The sequence below is a fragment of the Perognathus longimembris genome, chromosome 6 (assembly GCF_023159225.1).
Source record: "Perognathus longimembris pacificus isolate PPM17 chromosome 6, ASM2315922v1, whole genome shotgun sequence".
Taxonomy (NCBI): Eukaryota; Metazoa; Chordata; class Mammalia; order Rodentia; family Heteromyidae; genus Perognathus; species Perognathus longimembris.
In genome coordinates, this window is record NC_063166.1 from 74,503,210 (window position 1) to 74,525,779 (window position 22,570).

The 22,570-nt window shown below is 39.4% G+C and overlaps 1 protein-coding gene and 1 non-coding gene across 2 annotated transcripts in view; both read right to left on the minus strand.

The window, feature by feature from the left end:
* Ptprt (protein tyrosine phosphatase receptor type T) overlaps positions 1-22,570 on the minus strand; it is a 688,872-nt gene that overhangs the window by 304,607 nt on the left and 361,695 nt on the right. The gene's annotated exons all lie outside the window — the stretch shown is intronic.
* Positions 14,565-14,696, minus strand: LOC125354024. The gene has a single exon (XR_007211415.1). It is a non-coding gene; the product is annotated as a small nucleolar RNA SNORA40 (small nucleolar RNA).

Here is a 22,570-nt window from a genome sequence, read left to right on the forward strand (position 1 = left end):
GATCAGCCCTAGACTTCAGTATTGAGCCTGTCTGGGATGGAATTAATTTTAACCCAGTGTGCCTACATCCAAAAAGATGTAGTAATTGTAAGGGTAGAAAATAGGGTTTGGGGACAGAAGAGAAAAGGAGACTCACAATGAAACAGTGTGTGTTATGAGGCATGTGACCTTATTAATGTCCAGAAATGGCTGAGCAGTTGCTGTTGCTCATGTTGCCTTGCCTTGGCTTTTTTCCAAGAAGACTATGGTGTGTGTGTGTGTGTGTGTGTGTGTGTGTGTGTGTACACATTCAAGTGTTTCTGTGTGTTCACACATGAAGATGTACACATTACACGGGTGACCGAGACATGTGATTCTCCAAGAACAGTTCACTTGACACAACTTTTGTTATTATTATTTTTTTTTTTTGGCCAGTCCTGGGCCTTGGACTCAGGGCCTGAGCACTGTCCCTGGCTTCTTCCCGCTCAAGGCTAGCACTCTGCCACGTGAGCCACAGCGCCGCTTCTGGCCGTTTTTCTGTATATATGTGGTGCTGGGGAATTGAACCTAGGGCCTTGTGTATCCGAGGCAGGCACTCTTGCCACTAGGCTATATCCCCAGCCCCACAACTTTTGTTATTATTCAGTGCACATGGCACCAAACTTAGGAGAGAGTGGAAGACCTAGTTTGACTGTCACGGATGAGAATGCCACACATTTTCATATCCTCCAGACTCCTCCCACTTCTTTTCTCCCTTTTTACCTGCCACTCAGTTTTTTTCTTTACAATTTTGGTCATTCTGGATATACAGTCTAAATTTTGCTTTTAACCTTTACTTGGTGACATAAACGCTTTCATTCTTCATTATAAACAATTTAACTGGCTCTACTAATATTCCATCGTGTGAGTACATGATTTACCTCAACCGTTTCTCTATTTCTTGTTGTTTCAGGGATTTAGGTGTTTTTATTTTTGGTTCACAATTACAAAGGATCTCTCAGTGGTGGGGTTTGTGAGCACAGGTGCTGTCTGTCTAAACCCAGGGTGGACATGTGTTGGTAAGCATCACAGAGACACACAAGTGCTTCACAGTTGTTTTGACTCCCAGCATCTCGGGGACACTGGTTGGATGTGAGCCTTTGAAGACATGTGGGATAAAAAAAAAAAAAAAACTTCAAGGTTAAAATTTGATATTAGAGAAATGAATCCCATTCTGCCTTGAAGAATTCTGAGTTTCAGTGGACCTGGTCAATTGGCAAATATAATTGCCACCTGCGAGTAACAGCGCTGGATATTCATCTAGTACCAGATCCACAGATAAACAGGGAAGTGCCTGGGAACGAGGACTGATCTGTGTTAGCTCTCTGTTGTCCACTCCTTTCCTGACACTACCTGTGGCTCAGGAGGGACACCTTCAGTGCTCTGGTCCAGCCTGGTCACCACAGGTGACCTATTCTCACTCCTCACTGATGTGGGGACCTATCCTGCTGCCTCTCATCACTGGGGCAACTTTGGGCTTTTTGATATCCATCAAGTAGCATTTCACCCCCTCACCCCTCTTGGGTCTGCACGTTTACTCCATTTCCTAATGAAAGCTCCACTTCAAGGCTCTTTGGAAGCTCATCCCCAAGTCGACTAGGATCCCCAGTTCTGCTGCTCTTCTCACTTCGCGTGTGTGAATTCAGAGCCATTCTCCATGGGAGGGCAGCACAGGCCAGAGGCTTAGACCTCATCTCTCTCTCTCTCTCTCTCTCTCTCTCTCTCTCTCCCCCCCCCCCTTATCTCCCTTTCTCCTTCTCTTCTTTTCCCCTCCTTTCCCTCCATTTCCCCCTCCCCCTCTCCTTTCCTCCACTTCTCATCCTGGGGCTTGAACTCATGGGTGCTGTCCCTGAGCTTTTTTTTCCTCAGGGTTAGCACTCTACCATTTGGCCACAGCTCCACTTCTGGGATTTTTGGTGATTAATTGGAGATACAAATCTCTTTTCCTGCTCAGGTTTGTTTTGAACAACCATCCTCAGATCTCAGCCTCCTGGGGAGCTAGGATTACAGGTGTGAGCCACCAGTGCCCAGCTAGGAATCCTCTCTTTTATGTCATCACTTCGATGATTGGCCTATATAAAACCAAACACTTCTATAATCCCCAGCTTGCTCACAGGGCACTGGAGGATATGGTATGTTGGAGAGAGTCTCAATTCACCAAATTCAATTTGTATGACTTCAGTCAAGACTTTTCTTTCTTGGCCTTCGCATCTCTGTTAGTAAAAGCAGGAAGCTAATCTATGTTGCCCATAAGAATTCTCCTGGTCTTAACATTTTATTGGTTTGAACGATCATAAGCAACAAGAAATTTTCTAATAAAATAGACTAATAAAAAGAATATTTGAAATTGATACTCTGAAAATTATGAGCTATGAGCTATGAACAACCCAGAAGCCAAAACTGACTGACAACATCAAGAGAATTTGATAAGCACAGCTAAATGTGACATCTTAATTGTTCTTCAGCTCAGGCACTACTGTGAATCTTTGTCATTTGGACAAACAGATAAAAAATAAGGACACACATACAAAAAAGATATGCATAGATAGGGCTGGGAATATGGCCTAGTGGTAAAGTGTTTGCCTCGTATACATGAAGCCCTGGGTTCAATTCCTCAGCCTCACATATACAGAAAAAGCTGGAAGTGAAGCTATGGTTCAAGTGGTAGAGTGCTAACCTTGAGAAAAAAGAAGCCAGGGACAGCGCTCAGGCCCTGAGTTCAAGCCCCAGGACTGGCAACAAAACAAAACAAAACAGAAAGGGGGAAATATCGGCATATAGTGGCACTCTGTGGACTTAAAAGAACCCAAAATACGGTGAACATGCATTCTTCTTAAGGCTTTGAGACAGATAGACATAACTGATCATAATTTGGCTAACAAGAAAATTATGTTTTCTCTCTTTGTGTGTGTGCACGTGTGTGTGTGTGTGTGTGTGTGTGTGCATGCGCATGCGTGCATGCATGAGAGAGGTAGAGACAGAGAGACAGAGGATGTGTGTACTAGGGCTTGAACATAGGACCTGAAGACTGTCCCTTAGCATTTTTGCTCAAGACTGGTACTCTACCACTTAAGCCACACCCCTACTTCTAATTTTTGGTGGTTAACTAGAGGTAAAAATCTCACCAACTTTCCTGCCTAGGCTAGCTTTCAACTGGGATCCTCAGATTTCAGCCTCTTGAGTAGCTAGGATTATAGGCGTGAGCCACAGGCATGTGGCTCTTAGGGGAATGAATTTATATGTCACATTGCTAATCATCACATAATTGTGGAAGGGAACAAACTTCGAACTTCACCCTAAAAACAAAGACCCTAGATCAAACAGAAGATCCAAATGGAAACTGCAAGCTAAGTAAAACATAATGAAAAGGAGAGACTATTGCACGCCAAAACATCAGGAAGCAGCTCAAGCTGCAGACTCAGAGGAAAGTGACCCAAGTACTTTATAAACTAGAAAAAGGTAACAAAATAAATACAGTGAGGGAAATATAAGAATTGAAAATAATGACAGAGAGAAGAAAGATTTGGATATAAATAAAACACAAGGTTGGTTGTGGAAGACATATGCATGATCAGTGAGACAAACTGATAAAGAGAGTACAATATAAAATATTAGAAAGAGAAAGGCAGTGTAACACAAACAGCAAAGAGATTAAATGCCTTCATAATTCTAACTAGATTATTATCTAATTCCACAGCAACAGTTTGAACACCTGGGGACAAATCATTTTTCTAAGATTAAAATACGTAAAATTCAACTAAAGAAAGGAAAACCATAAGATTGCTTACAAGATCTATTTGAGTATTTTTATATTTAAAAAATCCCATCGGTTAGGTGCCAGTGACTCATGCCTATAATCCTAGCAACGTAGGAGACTGAGAGCTGAGGATCTCGGTTCAAAGCCAGCCCAGGCAAGCAGGCCTGTGAGATCTCCAATTAATATCACCAGAAAACCATAAGCGGCATGGTGGCTCAAAGCAGTAGAGTGCTAACCTTGAACAAAAGAGCTCAAGGACAGTGCCCAGGCCTGGAGTACAAGACCCATGACTGACAAAAAAAAAAAAATCCCATGGGCTCAAGATCCTACTTTTTCTAGCTAATTTTTAAAAGTATACCCTTACAAAAGGTAATTCTAATTATTTAAATTTTTTCAGTGAGTTTAAAAATGAAGTTTGTGTTCCAAACACAATCCTAATGCCAAAACACAAATGGAATTAATACAATAAATAAATAAATAAATAAATAAAACAAGAGACCAGTTTTGCTTATGAAACAGATGGAAAGTTTTAAACAAATGGAATCAATCAGTGCATCAGAAGGATAAAGCATGACGATGCAATGATTAGTCCGAGGATGGTTCATCATCAGCAAATACATCAACACAACATATTACCACCAAAAATTGATGGAGAAAGCCATATGGTGGAATCGATAGATGCTGAAGTGGCAGCTGGTATTCTGCCACCCAGCAGCTCTTTTCCCTTTTTCTCGGAACGGATGCCAATCCCTTCCTTTGGGAATGCACCTGCCCCTCCTTCCCCCCTTTGCTCAGCAGATGTACATGTGGTAGAACTCTGCACAGCCTAGGGGTAGAGCTTGCCACCTACAACTGAGCCTGAGAGCATCTCACACTTGCCTGATTAGGAATCGGAGTCAGCAGTGAACTATGACTCCATTCTATTTGTGAGGTCGAATAAGATTGTTTCTTGAAATCTCAGGGACACCTGACTCTTGATTTGAAGCTAAAAGCCTGTTTTAGCATTTTTCCAACCCATGGGGCAGCCACAGTGAGAGAGTCTGGCAGAGTTACCGAATCTGGATAGCACATGGAGTCATTTAGTAACTTGTGCTCATGTTTGCATTCTCAGCTATGAAAGTCAACATTTTTGCTTTCTTTTTTTTTTTTCTTTGTGTATGGGTTGTGCGTCTTGAACTCAGAGACTGGGCACTGTGTTTGAGGGTTTTTTTGCTTAAGGATAGCTCTCTAGCATTTGAGCCACAGCTTCGCTTCTGGTTTTGTTTTTTTTTATGGTTAATTGGAGGAAAAGTCTCATGGACTTTCATGCTTGGGCTGGCTTCGAACCCTGATCTTCATATCTCAGCCTCTTGAGTCACTGGAATAATAGGTATGAGCCACTAGTGCCGAGCTTAACACATTCATATTTTGCTTTAAGCTATTTTGGGATGATTTTTGTCACAGAGTAAAATTTTATTGATGTATATGTCTTGATACATTTGACAAAACCCAGCAGACATGCCTAATGAAAACTTTAACTAAAATAGGAGTTGATGGGAACAACTTCAATATAATGAAGACTTTATAAAATCTTCATTAAACCTCATGTTATAGGGTAAAATGTGGAAGCTATTTCCTTTAAAATCATGAACAAGTCAGGCATCTCTGCCATTGCCACTTGTGCTCAATATTGTTTGGGTGGCTTAAGCTGATTCTCTTAGTCAAGAAATGAAATATTCAAAAATACTGAAATAGGAAGGATGGAATTAAATCTTCCTGCACATGATATGACTGCAATCTTAGAAAATCTGGAAGACTTCTCAAAAAGTATTGGGATTTATGAGGGTTGTTCATTTGACTAGAAGTAATTTAAATATATAAAAATCAATACCAATGATCAGAGATAAGAAAATCTTATTTATAACAGATTAAATAATATGAGAATAAAAAGAATATACTTGATAGAAATCTCTAAGGAGTGAAATGTGTGTATGTATGTATGTGTATAAATGCACATATGCAAATAATTAGCTTCATTGAAAAATATAAAATCATATACTGAACAAATAAAGGAAATAACATGCCCATAAATGAGAAAACTTGAGTGTAAACATGTCATTATTTCTAAAACCAGTACATTCAATGGAACCCAATTTCATTCAGAATCTTTATGTTTTTAATTCATAAAGTGAATTACCCAGCTATTTTATATTGGAAGTACACAAGGGAGACTGCATGCCTCAGCAAACTAGAAGGAGTAAGAGGCATCATTTCTCTTTGTTAGAATTAGTATAAAAAGTCCCAATAAATAACACAGCATATCTCTGGGCCAGAAGCAAATAATAATTTAGTTGAACAGAACAGAAATTCCACAATATTAATGTATAGTATGTGGCCAAGGTAGAATTCATAACCAGTGAAACCAATAAATACATGTTAATAACTCTTAATCCATAAGGAAAAGAATTATTCTGCTACAAACAACACTAGGAAATCCAAGGCATAAGAATAATCTCTCTAAAATACCTTACCTTCCTTTTCCAGAGGACACTTCACTTTTTTTTTTGTTAGAGCTACCTTGAGCCTTTTACTTACTACGAGAAAATTATACAGTGACAACCAGAGAACTAAAATAGCTCAATAGCTATGTACATATGATAACAAAAGATAATGTAAGCAAAAATGAACTCCAAGTTATGGAAATAAGTGGTTTATCATTGTTGTTGTTTTTCAACATACTATGTGAAATTATGCTTTTTCTTTTATTTTCTTCCCCTTAGTTTTACCCCTGATGTCACGTTATCTGATTTTGGTTCCCTGGGTATTGTATATACGTTTATCAGAACTAGGGAAGAGAAGGGGAACATCAAAATGGTGAGATAAAGGATAAAAGCTGAACCAATGCAACAGCTATACATAGAAGACAATATGCTGTACACCAACTGTACAACTCTTTTGGGGGGTTGGGGAAGAGGGAAGGTGGGAGAAAAATGAGGGAAGAGGCAACAAGTTTGATTAGAAATGTACTCACTACCTTTTGTATGAAACTATAACCCCCTCTGTACATCACTTTGACAATAAAGAATGCAGAACAATCCATCTCGTATTGGTATTATGAGATTAAAGGGGGAAAGATGATCCATGTGGATTATCTTAGTCTATCCTGCTGCTAAAACAGATGACTTGAACCTGGATGGATTTTAAAGATAGAAAAAATGTGTTTCCTTACAATATGGAGACTAGGGAAGATCAAGGGGTTGCCTGACTGATTCTGTGTCTAATGTGTTCTACTCTGTGCTTCATGGTAGCTCTTCTTGCTGTTTTCTCAGTAGGACTAAAGGGCAATGGCTCCCTCACACCTCTTTCATAAGTACCAACCCTAATTATGAGGTCTCTGTCCTCATGGTGGAATACCTCTATAGGCTCTCACTTCATAACTATCTCAGCAGCCAATTAGGTTTCACCATATTGGTGGGGGAGGGGCACATTCAGGTCATAGCATAGACAGCTAACATTCTGTTGCAGCATTTGACAACTTGAAACTGACATATGACATTACAATCAAAGGGTTTCAGCAAAATCCAGAATAATGTCACATTGGGTATTTGTGTAGACAAATGTATTAATTTTGTTTTCCAGTCCTGGGGCCTAAACTCTGTTGGCCTGGGTGCAGTATCTGAGCTCCTTTTGCTCAAGGCTCTACCAACTGACCCACAAGGTCACTTGTCTCTTTTTCTGTGATTAATGGGAGATAAGAGACTCATCGACTTTCCTATTTCTGCTGGCTTTGAACCTCAGTCCTCAGATCCCAGCCTCCTGAGTATCTAGGATTATAGGTGTGAGCCACTGGCACCTGGCTGATGTATTAATTTTTTTTTGTTATAAAGGTGGCAATAGGTTGTTGGAAGGTACATTGTTTTGAGGGAGGCTCATATGTGAACAGTGAAGCACCTTCAAATATACTGCGTATTTTGATTTCTGATTTAGCTTCAGAGAAAACATGTTAAAGCATACAGAAGAGAACCCAAACAATGCAAGTTTGAGTGGTTTTTAGCTCTAAGAACAGGGCTTGTTCCATGGGCGAAATCAAGTTTTCTCTTTATTTTTATGAGTAAAGTTTATTGAAATATGGAAACATAGTTTTTACCTCTTTTCTATAGCCATTGTCATAGTATTGCCACTTGGGTTAAAAGGAAACTTGTTTAATTTAGAAACAACCTACTTTGTTCCGATTACAACATAATATATTTAGGGAAAAAATTAAAGTAGGAAAAAAATAGACAAAACCCCAAATCCTTTGGAATGTTTTTAAATACAATTAAAATTGAATTTGAAGAAATCAAACCACAGTTTGTTCCAAAACTTTGGGGGGGAAACACAGTAACTACTGTGATTCACATACAAACTTAAATCCTGCTAAAATTGCATATATCATCACATGTAGAAAAAATAAAGATAAATTATTGAAAGCATTTAAGTCATACTTTTTATGAAAGAAAATAAATATGAAAACTTCCAAGGCAAGCAAAAGGAGAAATTAATGACAAGAAGTTACAAATGAAGTTAAAAGATATATTTAAATAACTGAAGGCATTGTTGAAGTGGTAGACTTTCAGCTGTGTACACAAAAGATATATTTAAGATTGTATTTGTCAAAAATCAAACATATTTCCACTTAGATAATAGCATAGATGAACTACAGACTAGTGAAATCAATAGAAATATAAAAGTAAACTGCTCTCTCTCTCTCTGTGTCTCTGTTTCTTGTCTCTCTCTGTTTCTCTGTCTCTCTCTATCTCTTTCTCCCATCCTTTCTATCTTCATTACTAGAGATGGAATTCAGAACTCCAACCACTCTGCCACCTGAGCAATCCTTTCTGGATGATTCTCATAAAATTAAACATTTACTTTGCATATGATCCAGAAAACCCTATTGTGTGTATCTATCACAGAGAAATAAAAATAGATATCTATCAAAGAGTTGAATACAAATAATATTCATAGCTGTCTTGTTCCTAGTAAACAAAACCTGTAGTGGCCTAAATTCTACCCATGAATTGATAAGTGAGATATATTCATATATTGCAATAATACTCAGCACATAAGAATAGCCTACTATGCATGCAATAACATGGATAAGCCTTGAGAGCACTATGCTTCATGTAATAAATGAGATTACAAAACTGCATTCAGTGGGATTCTCTTTATATGACATTTTAGAAGGAATAAACTATAGAGACAAAGATCAGATTGGTGGTTTGTAGGGAAGAAAGAGGACTCAATTGCCATAGGGCATGTGGGGAGTCTGGGCCTTCTAAGAAATATTGTTTCTCTTGACTGTGATAGAATCTGTGCAATTGTATACACTCCTCAAAATTTATGAAACTGTCCCCCTAAAGTGATAAATTCTATTATATGTTAGTATCAATTTTTTAAAGTTAATAGCAATAATAGAAGCCACAGTTTCACATCGCATGTTGAAAATGATTACAACAGTGATATAACAGTCGTTACCATAACACGGAGTTCATTTCACTTAGCATCATCTTATGTGATCATAAGGGCATAGCTATTGGGCTCTTGTGATCCTCTGCTGTGACGAGCCTAAACCTGTGCTAATTATTCCCTAGGATGGAGACCATAGAGTCCATGTTTCTTTGGGTCTGGCTCACTTCACTTAGTATAATTTTTTCCAAGTCCTTCCATTTCTTTATGAATGGGGCAATTCTTTCTGATAGAGGCATAAAATTCCATTGTGTATATGTACCACATTTTCCTGATCCATTCGTCTACTGAGGGGCATCTGGGTTGGTTCCAGATTCTAGCTATGACAAATTGTGCTGTGATGAACACTGTTGTGCTGGTGGCTTTAGTGTGTTCTTGTTTGTGGTCTTTTGGGTAGATGCCCCAAAGTGGGGCTGCTGGGTCATTGGGTAGCTCTATGTTTAGCCTTCTGAGGAATCTCCATACTGTTTTCCAGAGTGGCTGAACCAGTTTACATTCCCACCAACAATGAAGTAGGATTCCCTTTTGGCCACATCCCTTCCAACATTTGTTATTGTTAGTTTTCTTGATATAGGACATTCTTACTGGGGTGAGATGGAATCTCAATGTTGTTTTGATTTGCATTTCTTTTATTGTCAATGATGTAGTATTGATGATCCTCTTGTACCCCCTTCCTGTGGTACCTATACTATCTCTGTATCTTATCTGAGTACATTGGAAACCGTGTATACTGGTATTAGAACTAGGAAACTGAAAGGGAATACCAAAATCGAGAGACACAGGGTAAAAAGACAAGCAACTACAAAAGTAATAGTTGCAAAACTGTTTGGTGTAAATCAACTGAACAACTCATGGGGGGAAAGGGAAGGGGGAGGGGGGGAATGAGGGAGGAGGTAACAAACAGTACAAGAAATGTATCCAATGCCTAACATATGAAACTGTAACCTCTCTGCACATCAGTTTGACAATAAAAAATTTTTAAAAAGAGAGATTGGAAACAGAAAGGAAGAGAGATAGAGATTTTCCCATGACTGTCTATCTAGCCAATGAATCTCCCCAAATTCTCTTCCATTTACCATTTCCTGCAACTGGTACTCTAAATGGGAATATCACTATGGAGTATACAAGAAGCCAAAATGCCTCATGGGGCTCTTTCAGATCCTGAAAGTCCCATCCAATCCATACACCATCCTTCTTGAAACCAGGGAGTGTTTGATCCAAAGGCTGCCTACAGTTGCACGTGTGACATCACACACAGTGGAGTCTTCTGTGCCTGGATTGGCATTGTTCTCAGAATCCAACTCTCCCAAAAACTACTGACCAAGGCTCCTGAGAAAGGCTCTCATACATGTAGGACACTGATGCTCTCAGGCACTAATCCTTTAACAGACGAAAACCCACCAAGCAGGTAGATCCAGGACAAGACTGGGACCTGCCCAGTCCTCAGTATGCTGAGCACTCTCCCATTTCTCTCTTGGATCCATTTGGGCATATTTTAAATTTTTATGGACATGTAATAACTGTACATATGATACTATAGTATGTACCTATTGGGTACAGTGTTTTGACTCCTGCTTATATTAAGTAATAATAACTTCAGAGTAATTAACCCCAAAAAATAAAGTTAATAGCAATTTATGAGAAGACTAATAATCAGTAACAAAGATAAAATTTTAAAGGCACAATACATTTGCCCAACCTTATCATAATTCTGTTTAAAAGTCTGAGTGAGTTTCCAAGAAATCACAAGCTGACACACTTGCCTGAAAGCAAATTCAAAGCATAAATAAATCAATCATTGTAAAATGAAGTGATACATATAAGAACACCCACATGTCTTGAGTTCCTCTCAAAGCGTTTGGAAGAATTGTCAGATGTTTAAGATACAAATAGTGGAACATTTGCCAAACAACCACAAGGCCCTGAGTTCAACCAGATCCAAGGAAGGGAGGAAGGAGAGAAGGAAGGAAGGATAGAGGGAAAGAGGGAAGGAAGAGAGGGAGAAAGGGAGGAGGGAAAGGAAGAGGAGGGGAGGGAAAGAGGGCAAGGGAGGAAGGAAGTGAAGGGAAAGAAGGGAGGGAAGGAAGAGGAAAAGGGAGAGAGAGGAAGGAAGGAAAGAAGGGAGAGGGGGAAGGAGGGAGGGAGGAAGGAAGGGAAGGAGGGAGGGAGGGAACCAATTCTGCTTCAGTGAAATGGTACCAAGAATAGAAAATTAAATCTTCTTTTAGCAATCCTTTTAAAAACTATTCTGACAAAGTAAAACTTTACAAAGATAGGCTCAGTGACTCCCTGGCCAAGCTTGTTCATGACTATGAAGGTGAGAAGACTAAATTAAAGCCTAGTGTTGTGGTTCACACTTGTAATCCTGCATTCAGGAGGCTGGGGTAGGAGGATGGAATTCAAGGCCAGCCTGTGCGACATAGTGAGACCCTGTCTTGAGAAGCCAACAGCAACAGTTAAAAAAAAATCCAAATTAAATATTATTGAATTGACCAACTGAATTGAACTGAATATAATTGAATTGACCCAAACAGAATAACCCTCCATAGTGATGAGATATTTTTCTTTGTACCTGCAAGATGGTTCAGTATCAGAAATGTACATTCATTCTTCATCATATTAGACAGTTGGAGAGAAAATCAGCTGATCCTTTCTGGTCTTACTGTTTGATCTATTTCCCAGACCTCACGTCCCATCCTTGCATGTAGGCCTCCACACCGTGAGAGCTCCTTCGGGACTTGGTCTTAAGGGACTGAGTATCCCCTTTGAAATTTTACCTCCCTACTCTCTCAGCAAGCTGGGCCTTCATGGGGATAGAGACCTCTGCTTACTGCCCATTCTCCTCAATAAGTATTTACTGGATGAATACCAATAAAATACCAAAAAAAAAAAAAAAAGCTTTCACAGAAATTCAACACCCATTCTTGATATAAAAAAAAATCAAAGACTTGGAAAAATGGAAATAAATGAATAGCTTTTAACATGATAAAGAAAAAGCTATCTCACATTCAAATCTTCCTTCTTGCTTCAGGTTGAAAGAATCCAAGCACTACCATTAGGTACAGGACAAGAGCAGATGTCCTCTATCCCAGACATAATTGCCACAGCAATTAAACCAGAGGTTGAAATAAAAGGCAAGCTTTTTTTTTTTAAAGGAAATAAAATTGGCTATTGTTTGCAAGTCATTCTTGGTGAATCAGCTCAAAAACATATTAGAAAAGAAATGGAAGAATTTACTAATGTGGCTGGCTATAAAATTAATATAAAAGCCAATAGCTTCACATTGTATAATAAACAGAAGATGCCATGTTAATAATGACCAGCTTGAAATCTAATATGGGAAAAATCTTATTCAAAACTGTCACCAGAAAAAAAAAAATCTAGGAACAGACTTAACTAGAAATGTAAAACACTTATGTTAATAAAACTATGAAATTCTATTCAGAAGTATAAAAGATTTTATGGACTCATAAGAAATTCAATTTTGTAAAGGTATCAATGCTTCCAAAATTAATTCATAAATTCGCTGCAGGTACAATATAAATCCAATAGGATTTCTACTGTAACGTCACAAAATTCTCTCCCACTTTTCTAGGGAAATAAATATGTGATGATATCCAAAAAGGTTTTGGATAAGAGAAAGGAGTATAGATGGGTCTTTCAGTTATTGGTAATGTGTCATAAAATTGTATGATAATAATGGGCAAATGGGCTAATAGACAATAGCACACACTCTTCATATGGAAAAGAGCACTCCTATTGCACTGTCAAGAAAGGACAGCATATTATAGGACAAGAACTCAGAGTAAAGGATAATGTTAGAAATCGAGTAGTTTAGTGGGTGAGGGCTGAGTTCAGATCCCAGCTGTTCTTTGCACTACAGAACTTCGAACAATTCATTTAATCTCTCTGGAGACCATTGTCCACCTACAAATTGAGTGGGGGGGAAAAAAAGAGTGTAATGGTAGTAACTTCAGATTCTTGACATAATAAAAATCACATTAAAATACTAGCATAGGGCCTGTCATGTCTAACAAACATTAGTAATGTACAGACCCATATATGTTCCTACACATATGGATACACACAAAACTCTTATTTTAAGTGTGTGTACAAAATACATTATTTGTCCAACAGTGTTAGGACAACGAGTTTGTTTCTTGGACACAATGTACAGTGGGAGTGACTTATGCACAAAGATGTCTTCACTATTATTTGTGATTTGTAACACTGAAACATTATTAATCCATATCATTAAGTAAAATGAAAACACATGAGACGTGTGCACATTGATACAGAAACCCATTCTCAACACCAAAGACTTTGGTAGCGCCAAGTGTCGGGTTCCTGGGAGATCACAACTGAAGGGAAACTGCGCATGCTCAGGACTGCGAATGCTCATTTCCTTTCTTCCCACCTGTATCAATACCCAACTTCCATTAAAGACAAGCTTACCACCAAACAAATCTCATATTTTCACTTCATCACCTTACGCTTGAGGCATTGTTTGCTTTTTCAGGGGTAGCTTGTATTTTCACAAAATTAAAGGTAGAGACATACTCAGCCAATCGCAGGACGATTTAAACACAATTTAGGATTGACTTGGAGCCTGTCTGAGTTATCTGACCCTAGATGATGCCTGTGGGGGAATTCAATTTGTTTGAATGTCTTGACACTTAAAATTTTATTATTTATTTGTCTTTACTATGCATGTAAGAAATCAGCAAAAATAAAGTAGGTTGACAATATCTTACATTGGGCAAAGACAAGTGGATTCTTGGTTCACATGTCTATAAAACAGGTGGTGGGAAAAAAATAGTTGCCTTCCTGAATCTAAAAATTTTATTTTCCTGAAGTGGATTCAATGTTGACCTCCAGCTATGTATATCCATCTAGAAGCTGCAGCCGTGGCTTTATTTGGATACAGGATCTAGAAGATGTAATCAAGTGAAGTTTAGTGGGAGACCATCCCAGAGCAGAGAAGGCCCTGAGTTCAATGATAAAGGTCCTTATACCCCAAAAGAGAAGACACACCAAACAGGAGGTGATATGAAGATGGAGACAGACACCAGACTGGTCCATCTATCCACAAAGAAACACCTGAGAGGAAGGCTTGGCATTGATTCTCCATCAGAGCTTCTAGAAGAAATGCTGACACTGTGAGCCTTCTGATCTCCAAAATCCTAAAAGAATCCTTCCTCTATGGGTTTTGTTTTGTTTTGCTTTGTTTTTTAGCTTCTACATCAACTTAACCAACCCGTGTGAGTTAAAAAAAAACCCTTACATTGCCAACTCTTGTAGGAATAATATTCCTTCTTACATGTACCAAAATCTCATACTCAACAATGAGTTCTGGGTTGCAAACAAGGATTTATTTTGGCACCTGTCTTCTTGTTTTTAAACCACCAGTGTATTATAATGTGTTACCACAGACGCAAGAAAAAAATAAAGAATATGCTTCCCAACCTCATCAAGTCTCACTATATATTTTTGAAAATCCCTCCTTACTTTAGCATTACTTTAGAATTACTTTGCAGGCTCCACTGGACATCTATTTGCTGCCCTTAAATTAAACAGAAGAAATGTCTTGTTACCTGGTCCTATGCATAATTCATTACAGGACTGGGTCTGTATCTGCTTTGTCAGCTTTGGCTCCATTGGTTATAGAGATAACGGCATTATCTGTTGTAGAGAAACAGTGTCCAATAATAGGGGAATGGATAAATATATTACAGTCTATCAACTTGATGAAATGTTACATCATCACTGAATAAGATGATGATAAAGACTAGCAATGTGTGTGTGGGGGGGGGGTGACATAACACTAAGTGAAAGTATGTTATTGGATTATATCCACAATGTAATAACAGTGAAAAAATTCATCTTCCACATGAGCAAGGACATTAAACAGTTTTTTGTTGGATGGTGAGACTGTTTCTTCTTTCATTTAGAGTCATAGGGGTGTTGTTGTAAAAGTGTTTGTGCCATAGTGGGGAAAAATGAGAGGGTCACTGAAAGTCCACCCCAGGGTACCATAGAAACTGAAGCAAGGGAAAGGACCATTAAGCCAAGGGCCCTGCCTTAGAAACTCACCAAAAGGTCATCCTGATGGGGAACTGAATGCTTCACATGAAACTATGAAGTACTTTATTTTTGTATTTCATTTATATTTTGAGGCAAATATTAAGCCCTGAGTGACACAGGATGGATGGATAATAGGAAGGTGAGGAAAACCTGACATTTATTGACTCCTACAGTGTCCCCACCCCCACTGCCAGTGATTAGACCTGGCACTTGTATTCCTATCCTAGCAAATAAAGAAATTGAATTATTTTTTTCTATCAGGAACTTAAAATGTGGTGAGTCTGAATGGAAATCTACTGCAGATATAAAACATACACCTCACTGAAAATTTTAGCATGTAAAAATACTACATTAATGCAGTATTAATTATATGTAAATATACTATTTGGACATATTAATTTAAGTGACATATATTATTAAAATCAATTTTGCCTCATTACTTTTAGTTTGTGTTTTAATGCAATTACTAGGAATTTTTAGGTTATAAGGTGTGGATCACATTTTTTTTAATTGGAAGGTTCTAGTCAAAGTGGTAGAACTGGAAATTGTAGGACTCTGCCTTAGATCCAAGCTCAAAGCTCCAAAACTGACCACATTCTTTTCTGCCCCCACACTGAAGACTGCAAGTTAGAAAATGGTCCAGAAACAAAAACCAAATACTTAGTAAATATACACAAAAAAAATTAACCCAGCATTGTATCATTAATATGCGGTAGCTGATTAATGAAAGACCAGAGCAATGTGGCCCTCAGCTTGCCCTCCAGCACCAATGTCTGAATCACCTGGGAACGGAGCAATTCAAATCACCCTGATGGGTGATTTGAAGGGACTCCCAGGCTTTCTGAGGCACACTGTGCAGAGGGTATCTGCTGCCACAGCTAGGAGTACCTGCCAGGCAGAATCCAGAAATCTCCACCCTAGCACATATTCAGCCCTTTCCGTGGGAGAGGTTGTTCTCTGGCTAAAAGCACGGCAGTCTCCTTCAGACAGAAGCCTCCGTAGGTCTGACCTCTTGGATCATAGTTGAGGTGATGGAGTGCAATATCCAAGAGGACAGTACAACCTAGAAGAACATCAAGGATCATGTCCTTTGGCCTCACAATCATAATCCTAGAAATTTATCCATAGGAAGAAAAGAATCATAAAGTCTAGCAAGGATGTGGCCAAAAGGGAACCTTAATACACTGTTGGTGGGAATGCAAACTTGTCCAGCCACTCTGGAAAGAAATATGGAGGTTCCTCAAAAAAACTAATCACAGATGGGTCCTATGATCCAGCAATTCTACTCCAGGGAATTTAACCAAAAGACTGTAACCCAGGTCAAGTAAAGCTACCAGAAAAACCATATTCATTGCAGCACTATTCACCATAAGGTATGGAATCAGATGTCCCTTGATGGATAAATGGGTGAAGAAAATGTAGTATGTATACACGATAGAATTTTACTCATCAATGAGGAAGAATGATATTGTACTATTTGTAAAGAACTGGAAAGACTTGGAAAAAGTATGTTAAATGAAGTAAGACAGGCCCAGAGAGACAAAAGTTGCAAGTTTTTCTCATATGTGGAAACCAGAATTAACTTACAAACTAGTAAATACATTGGTGGTATGCAAGTATATAAAAATGCATATTCACTAGAGTAGATTCAAGGGAGAACTCAAATAGTATAATTCCTTAGAAAGTCAAAGTTCAACAAGATTGAATAATTAGGTCAAAGGGAAGGGGGCAGGTGAAGAAGAAGAGAAGGGAGAAATTGTGATCAACAATTCAATGCATACCTTACAAAATTAAGAAAAGTGAGCCAGGTGCTGGTGGCTCACACCTGTAATCCTAACTACTCAGGAGGCTGAGATCTGAGGATCCTGGCTTGAAGCCAGCTCAGGCAAAAAAGTTTGTGAGACTCTTATCTCTGATTAACAACCTACACACCAGAAGTGGAACTGTCATTCAAAGTAGAAGAGCACTAACCTTGACCAAGAAAAGCTCAGGGACAGTGCCAGGCCCTGAGTTCAAACCCCAGAGCTGACAAAAAGTGAGGGGTGGGGTGAGTTGGAAGGGATGGGTAACAATGTTGAAAGGGGTGTTGATGCTGATCAAGATGCATTGTTTTTGTAACTGCTTTATTGAGTGGCAACTCCTTTGTACAAGTACTTAATGGTAATAAAAAATAGAGAATCAAAAGATGGGGGGGAATCAGATTCATGGAGATTTCATCCAATTCTCATTCACAACAGAGAAATATTGGAAGCCATGTGAATGTCATAGGGAATGGCTAAATAAATTGTGGTAGTGCACTAGATAGGACATTATGTGGCCATTAAAAGGCTCATAATATGACTGTGGTAAAATTTAAGTGAAGATGAGCATTTAAAGTGATAAAGATGCAGTAATTATCACTATATAAAAATTTCATATGGGCACAGAGAGGGACTAGAAGGCTACATGATGAACGAAAAATGTTGAGTTCTGAGACACTGAAATTGTTTTCATTTTCTGGTACTGTTATTGTGTCTTATCAGTGTAAGCAAGTAGCGTCTTAAAGGGAATTTAAAGTATATGTTGAACTTCAGCTGAACAACCTCCAGTAAAACTGGGCCCATTTGTCACATGCTAACCCAGTGTTAGCTGTTGCCAGGGGATGGTGGCCAAAGGTTAGGCATCAAGATGCAGATGGGGCCAATCTCACAAAGCTTTGTTATTGTGTAGCTGAAAACACTTTTGAGCTGCTGTGATTTTGTACACTTCAGCCTTTCCAAATGTCCACAAAGAAAGCTTTGCTTCACTCTGCTGGAATCTAGTGTCACAGGTGTCACTTCTGAAACAAAGACATCCTCTTTGTTTACTGGCAGAAAACTTAACAAAGCCAGAATGGCAGCCTTCAAGGTCACACCAAGGGCACTGTCATTCTGAGACACCTCTGGATTAGGATATAAGATTCCCACCAATGGATTCCTGAGCCCTGGGCAGAAAACAGCACGGTGGGTGATTAATAGCCTCTACCTGCTTCTTACTCTGGAGCTGAGTGATAATTATCTGATGGAATTTATAGGGGAGCAAAGGGAGATGTCGTTCTGTTTCTCAAAAGCTAAAACAGTGAGCAAGATAACCTGCTCCACTGTGAATTTGGGAGGTGGTGTGCTTATTTATACTTGCAGTGGAAGGTGGTGAGGTGAGCTCGTATCAGTGGGAGCTGTTACTATGGGAATGGATGTGACACACAGATTTCACCAAATGCAACAGCACCATGGACATATCATTTTTCTAGGTGCAGACTGCTGCAAAGAAGTTCTTAGGAACTTTTGCCTTCTCCAAATAAGAATTCAGGAGGGCATTAAAGTGGCATCCAGGTAGTTTACAGGGATGGTTTCAGTCAGAATCCTAGAGTGAGGTGCATGACTGTGTGCACGTATGGAAGAAGATGGCTTCAGGTGGACCAGGCTCAGAAGAGAACACGGACAGGAAACACAAGACATGCTTTCTATGTTTCCATACTTCTTTGACATTAAGGTTACTGCTGTAGGGAAGGAAGAGAGGCCAAAGAAAACTGTCCAAATGCGAAATATCCACTGAGTGTTTTCTGTACACTAAGGCTAGTTTAAATGATGGGGAAATACTTGTAAAAAAAAAACACAGTCTTTGTCTTGATTTGAAGTCTAGCATAACACACACACACACACACACACACACACACACACACACACACATACACACACCACTATAATGGAGGCCAACCACTGCAATGACAAATATACTATAAAACAAATGCATGAAAGAGGTTACGCTAAAGTGGAAATCTTTAAAAGAGATGGCGATCATCTTACCTTCTGCTTTTATGTATTAAATTGTTTCAGATCCCACATAGAAGTGAGATCATGATGTATTTGTCATTCCTGATTGGACTTATTAAATTTTGCATAATTCCTCTCAGCTGAGCAGGGGCAATGGGGAGATGTTACCAATTATGGTATCAATTATATAGGATGAGTAACTTATGGAGATTTAATGAACTCCATGTTGATCATAGTTAATAATACTATATTATATACCTGAAATTCCCTAAGAGAGTGGGTCTTGAAAATCATAAAATTGTAAGGAGATAAATAGGTTCGTTAGCTTGGCAGGAATAGCAATTTTACAATGTATATGTATAGCAAACCATCAAGTCCTTTGCTTTAAATTCAGGTGTGTGTCTGTGTGTGTGTGTGTGTATGTGTGTGTGTGTGTGTGTGTGTGTGCGTGCGCACTGGGTTTTTGAGAGCAGAGTCTTGCCCTTGCTTGACTTGCTTGTTTCGCTGGTATTCTACTGCTTGAGCCATGCCTCTAGCCCTGTTTTTTGCTCATTATATTGGAGATGGGGTCTAGTAAACTTTTATGCTCAGGCTGGACTCAAACTACAACCCAGTGACTCTTAGCCTGCTTAATAAGCTACGATTGTAGGCCTGAGCTACACATGTTGGGTAGTAAATAGAGTTCTTAATTTAATTTTCAAGTGTGCCCCAAGAGCTTTCCTTTCTTTTAAATGTTCCTCAAACTTAAAAATGTATGAACCTCTATCTTAGTCAGGTAGGGATACTATTTTTTAAAAAAGGAAACTCACTTTATACAATTACAAACCTCCCTTTGTACAATTACAAACCTCCCTTTGTACAATTACTGCATGCTAACAAAAAAAAACAACAATGCAGATTTCACCTTGAAAACAAACACTACCAGGGACTGGAGGTTGGGAAGTCCAAGATCAAGGTACCAATAGATTCCAGGCCTGCCGAGGCCCTCTTCCTCACAGATGGGGCTGTCTCACTGTGCCTGCAGGTACCAGGAGGTATGATCAGGCTTCCCCAGGCATCTTTTATAAGGGATCTAATCTCCTTCCTGCGGGTGTGGCCCAGCCAATCATTAATCACTATACCATCTTTCTAAGGCCTTGGCCTTTTCCTGCCAGCACTTCAGGGATTAGGTTTCAGTATACAAACTGGGCAAACTACAAACCTTCAGTCCATAGCAAACCCCCGATCTCAAATGCATGCTCCCCCTTTGAGAAACCACGCCTTGAACCTCATGTGATGCCACTCCACTCAGATGGAACAAGCATATCCAACAACAGTCACTAGCAGGCTCTGGTTAGAGAAAAAGTCACTTCTGTGGCCCAGGACAATTTCTCTTTCTTTCTTTCTTTCTTTCTTTCTTTCTTTCTTTCTTTCTTTCTTTCTTTCTTTCTTTCTTTCTTTCTATTCTTGCTTTTAAACTAGTGATTTATTTGAAAATGAGGAACTCCACAAGCCGCTCCAGCTGCTGTTCACAGGGAGCCTCGCCCATTTTTATAATACTGCGCAGAGGCGGGTGAAGGATTTTCTTTCTCAAAATTGACTCGGAATGGGGAAATTTTTTTCCAGTAATGAAAAATATTATTCCAATTGGCCCTCTGCAATTTTCTTGGATGTTGACAAAATCTGACAATGAACATTTGTGTCAGAAATTTGTGTCAGAACCCTCTCAAAGCCATCAGGTCAAGCATACTGGTTCAACTGCATAAAAAAAGGAGGGGCTGGCTTGTTTACCTCTACTCAAGCCGACCAGCTCTGGTGAAAGAGATTTGCAAGTGACCCATGATGCCACATCTAGCTAGGACACTCAGTCTCCCTCAATCTGGCCCTACCTACTTTCTCCCATCCACCTACCCTTGTACACCCAATGCTGACTGAATATCTCTCCTGAAGGTTTTGGGCAGTTCTATCTGGAAGGCCCAATGTGTGCTGGAAATGGTCTCTCAGGCCAAGGTTGATTCCAGACTAATTTTGTGTTTCTGTGCATATGTGCACACATAGGGGTGTGTGGGGGGGAGGTACTTGGATTTGAACTCACAACCTGGTGTACTCTCACATAGATTTTACACTCAACACTAGCCATCTACCACTTGAACCAAATCTCCACTTCCAGCTTTTTTGCTGGTAAATTGGAGAATAAACATCTTAGAGACTTTTTTTTGCCTGGGCTAGCTTTGAACCTCAGTCTTTAGATCTCAGCTTCTTGAGTAGCTGAGATTACAGGCATGAGCCATAAGTGATCAACAGTGTTCTCTCTCCCTCCCTCCCTCTCTCTCTCTCCTTCTTAAAATCTCAGTATATCCCTTTCACCCCTCATCTCTAAACTCATGGATACCCAAATTAGGTGGACAGATGGTGACTAGAAGTTCAGATCAATTCAGTGATTATTTATTGAGCACTTTTGGAGAAAGCATATGGCTTTGTAACCAAACCCAACAGGAATCTAGGATTTGTTTACCACTCCTGTGATCTCTGGAGAGTTATTTCCTCTCTCTAAGCAGCAGTGGTAAATGGGGATGATAATCCTTACCTTGAAGAGTTATAAGGTTTGAAAATAAAGTACACGCTGGGCACTAGTGGCTCACAGCTGTAATCCTAGATACTCAGGAGTCTGAGCTCTGAGGATCTCAGACTTTCCAGCCTAGGGCAGGAAAGTCCTATGAGATTCCTATCTCCAATTACCCAATACAAAACTGGAAGTGATGCTGTGGCTCAAAGTGGTAGAGTGATAGCCTTGAGTAAAAGAACTCCGGGACAATGCCTAGGCCCTGAGCTCAAGCCAGGATTGACATTAAATAAATAAATACAGTACATAGTGATAACCACTCGAAGTAGTATTTGGTAATGGCATTGGGGTTTCAATGGGGTCCCAGCGGGAAACAGTCAGATGAAATCAAGGAGATATCAAGGCAATATTTACAACACTGTGTCCAGACAAGGGAGAGACGGCAGAGTGCAGTGGGACCGGAGATTCAAGAAGGGAAAGGCAAGTGGGTTCCAGAATCTGGAAGGCTATCTTGAGAAGAGCTGTGACCTCTCAAGAGAGAGGAGAGCTGCAGCAGTAATGATTCACTGCTTGTTTCCTGCAGGGCAATCCTTTATCTGCACATCAGAAGTGCTATCTGAGATTCAAACCCTTGTGCCTGAAAACACAAGAAAGAAAGGATTCCAGCACAACTGCCATTCACAGCAGGCCACCACATGCAGGCCCTGCAGCTCAACAATGAACACCACGTGTGCTTGTAAGAACTCTGAGCGACAGATTCAGACATAAAGATCATATGTAAAGTATAATATATGCTAACATAAAATAAGTAGGAACCCCTAGTGCAGCTGATGCAAAGGAACAAAGATACCTTTGAATGGATCCTAGAGCATAGTACTAAAGATGAAAGAAAAT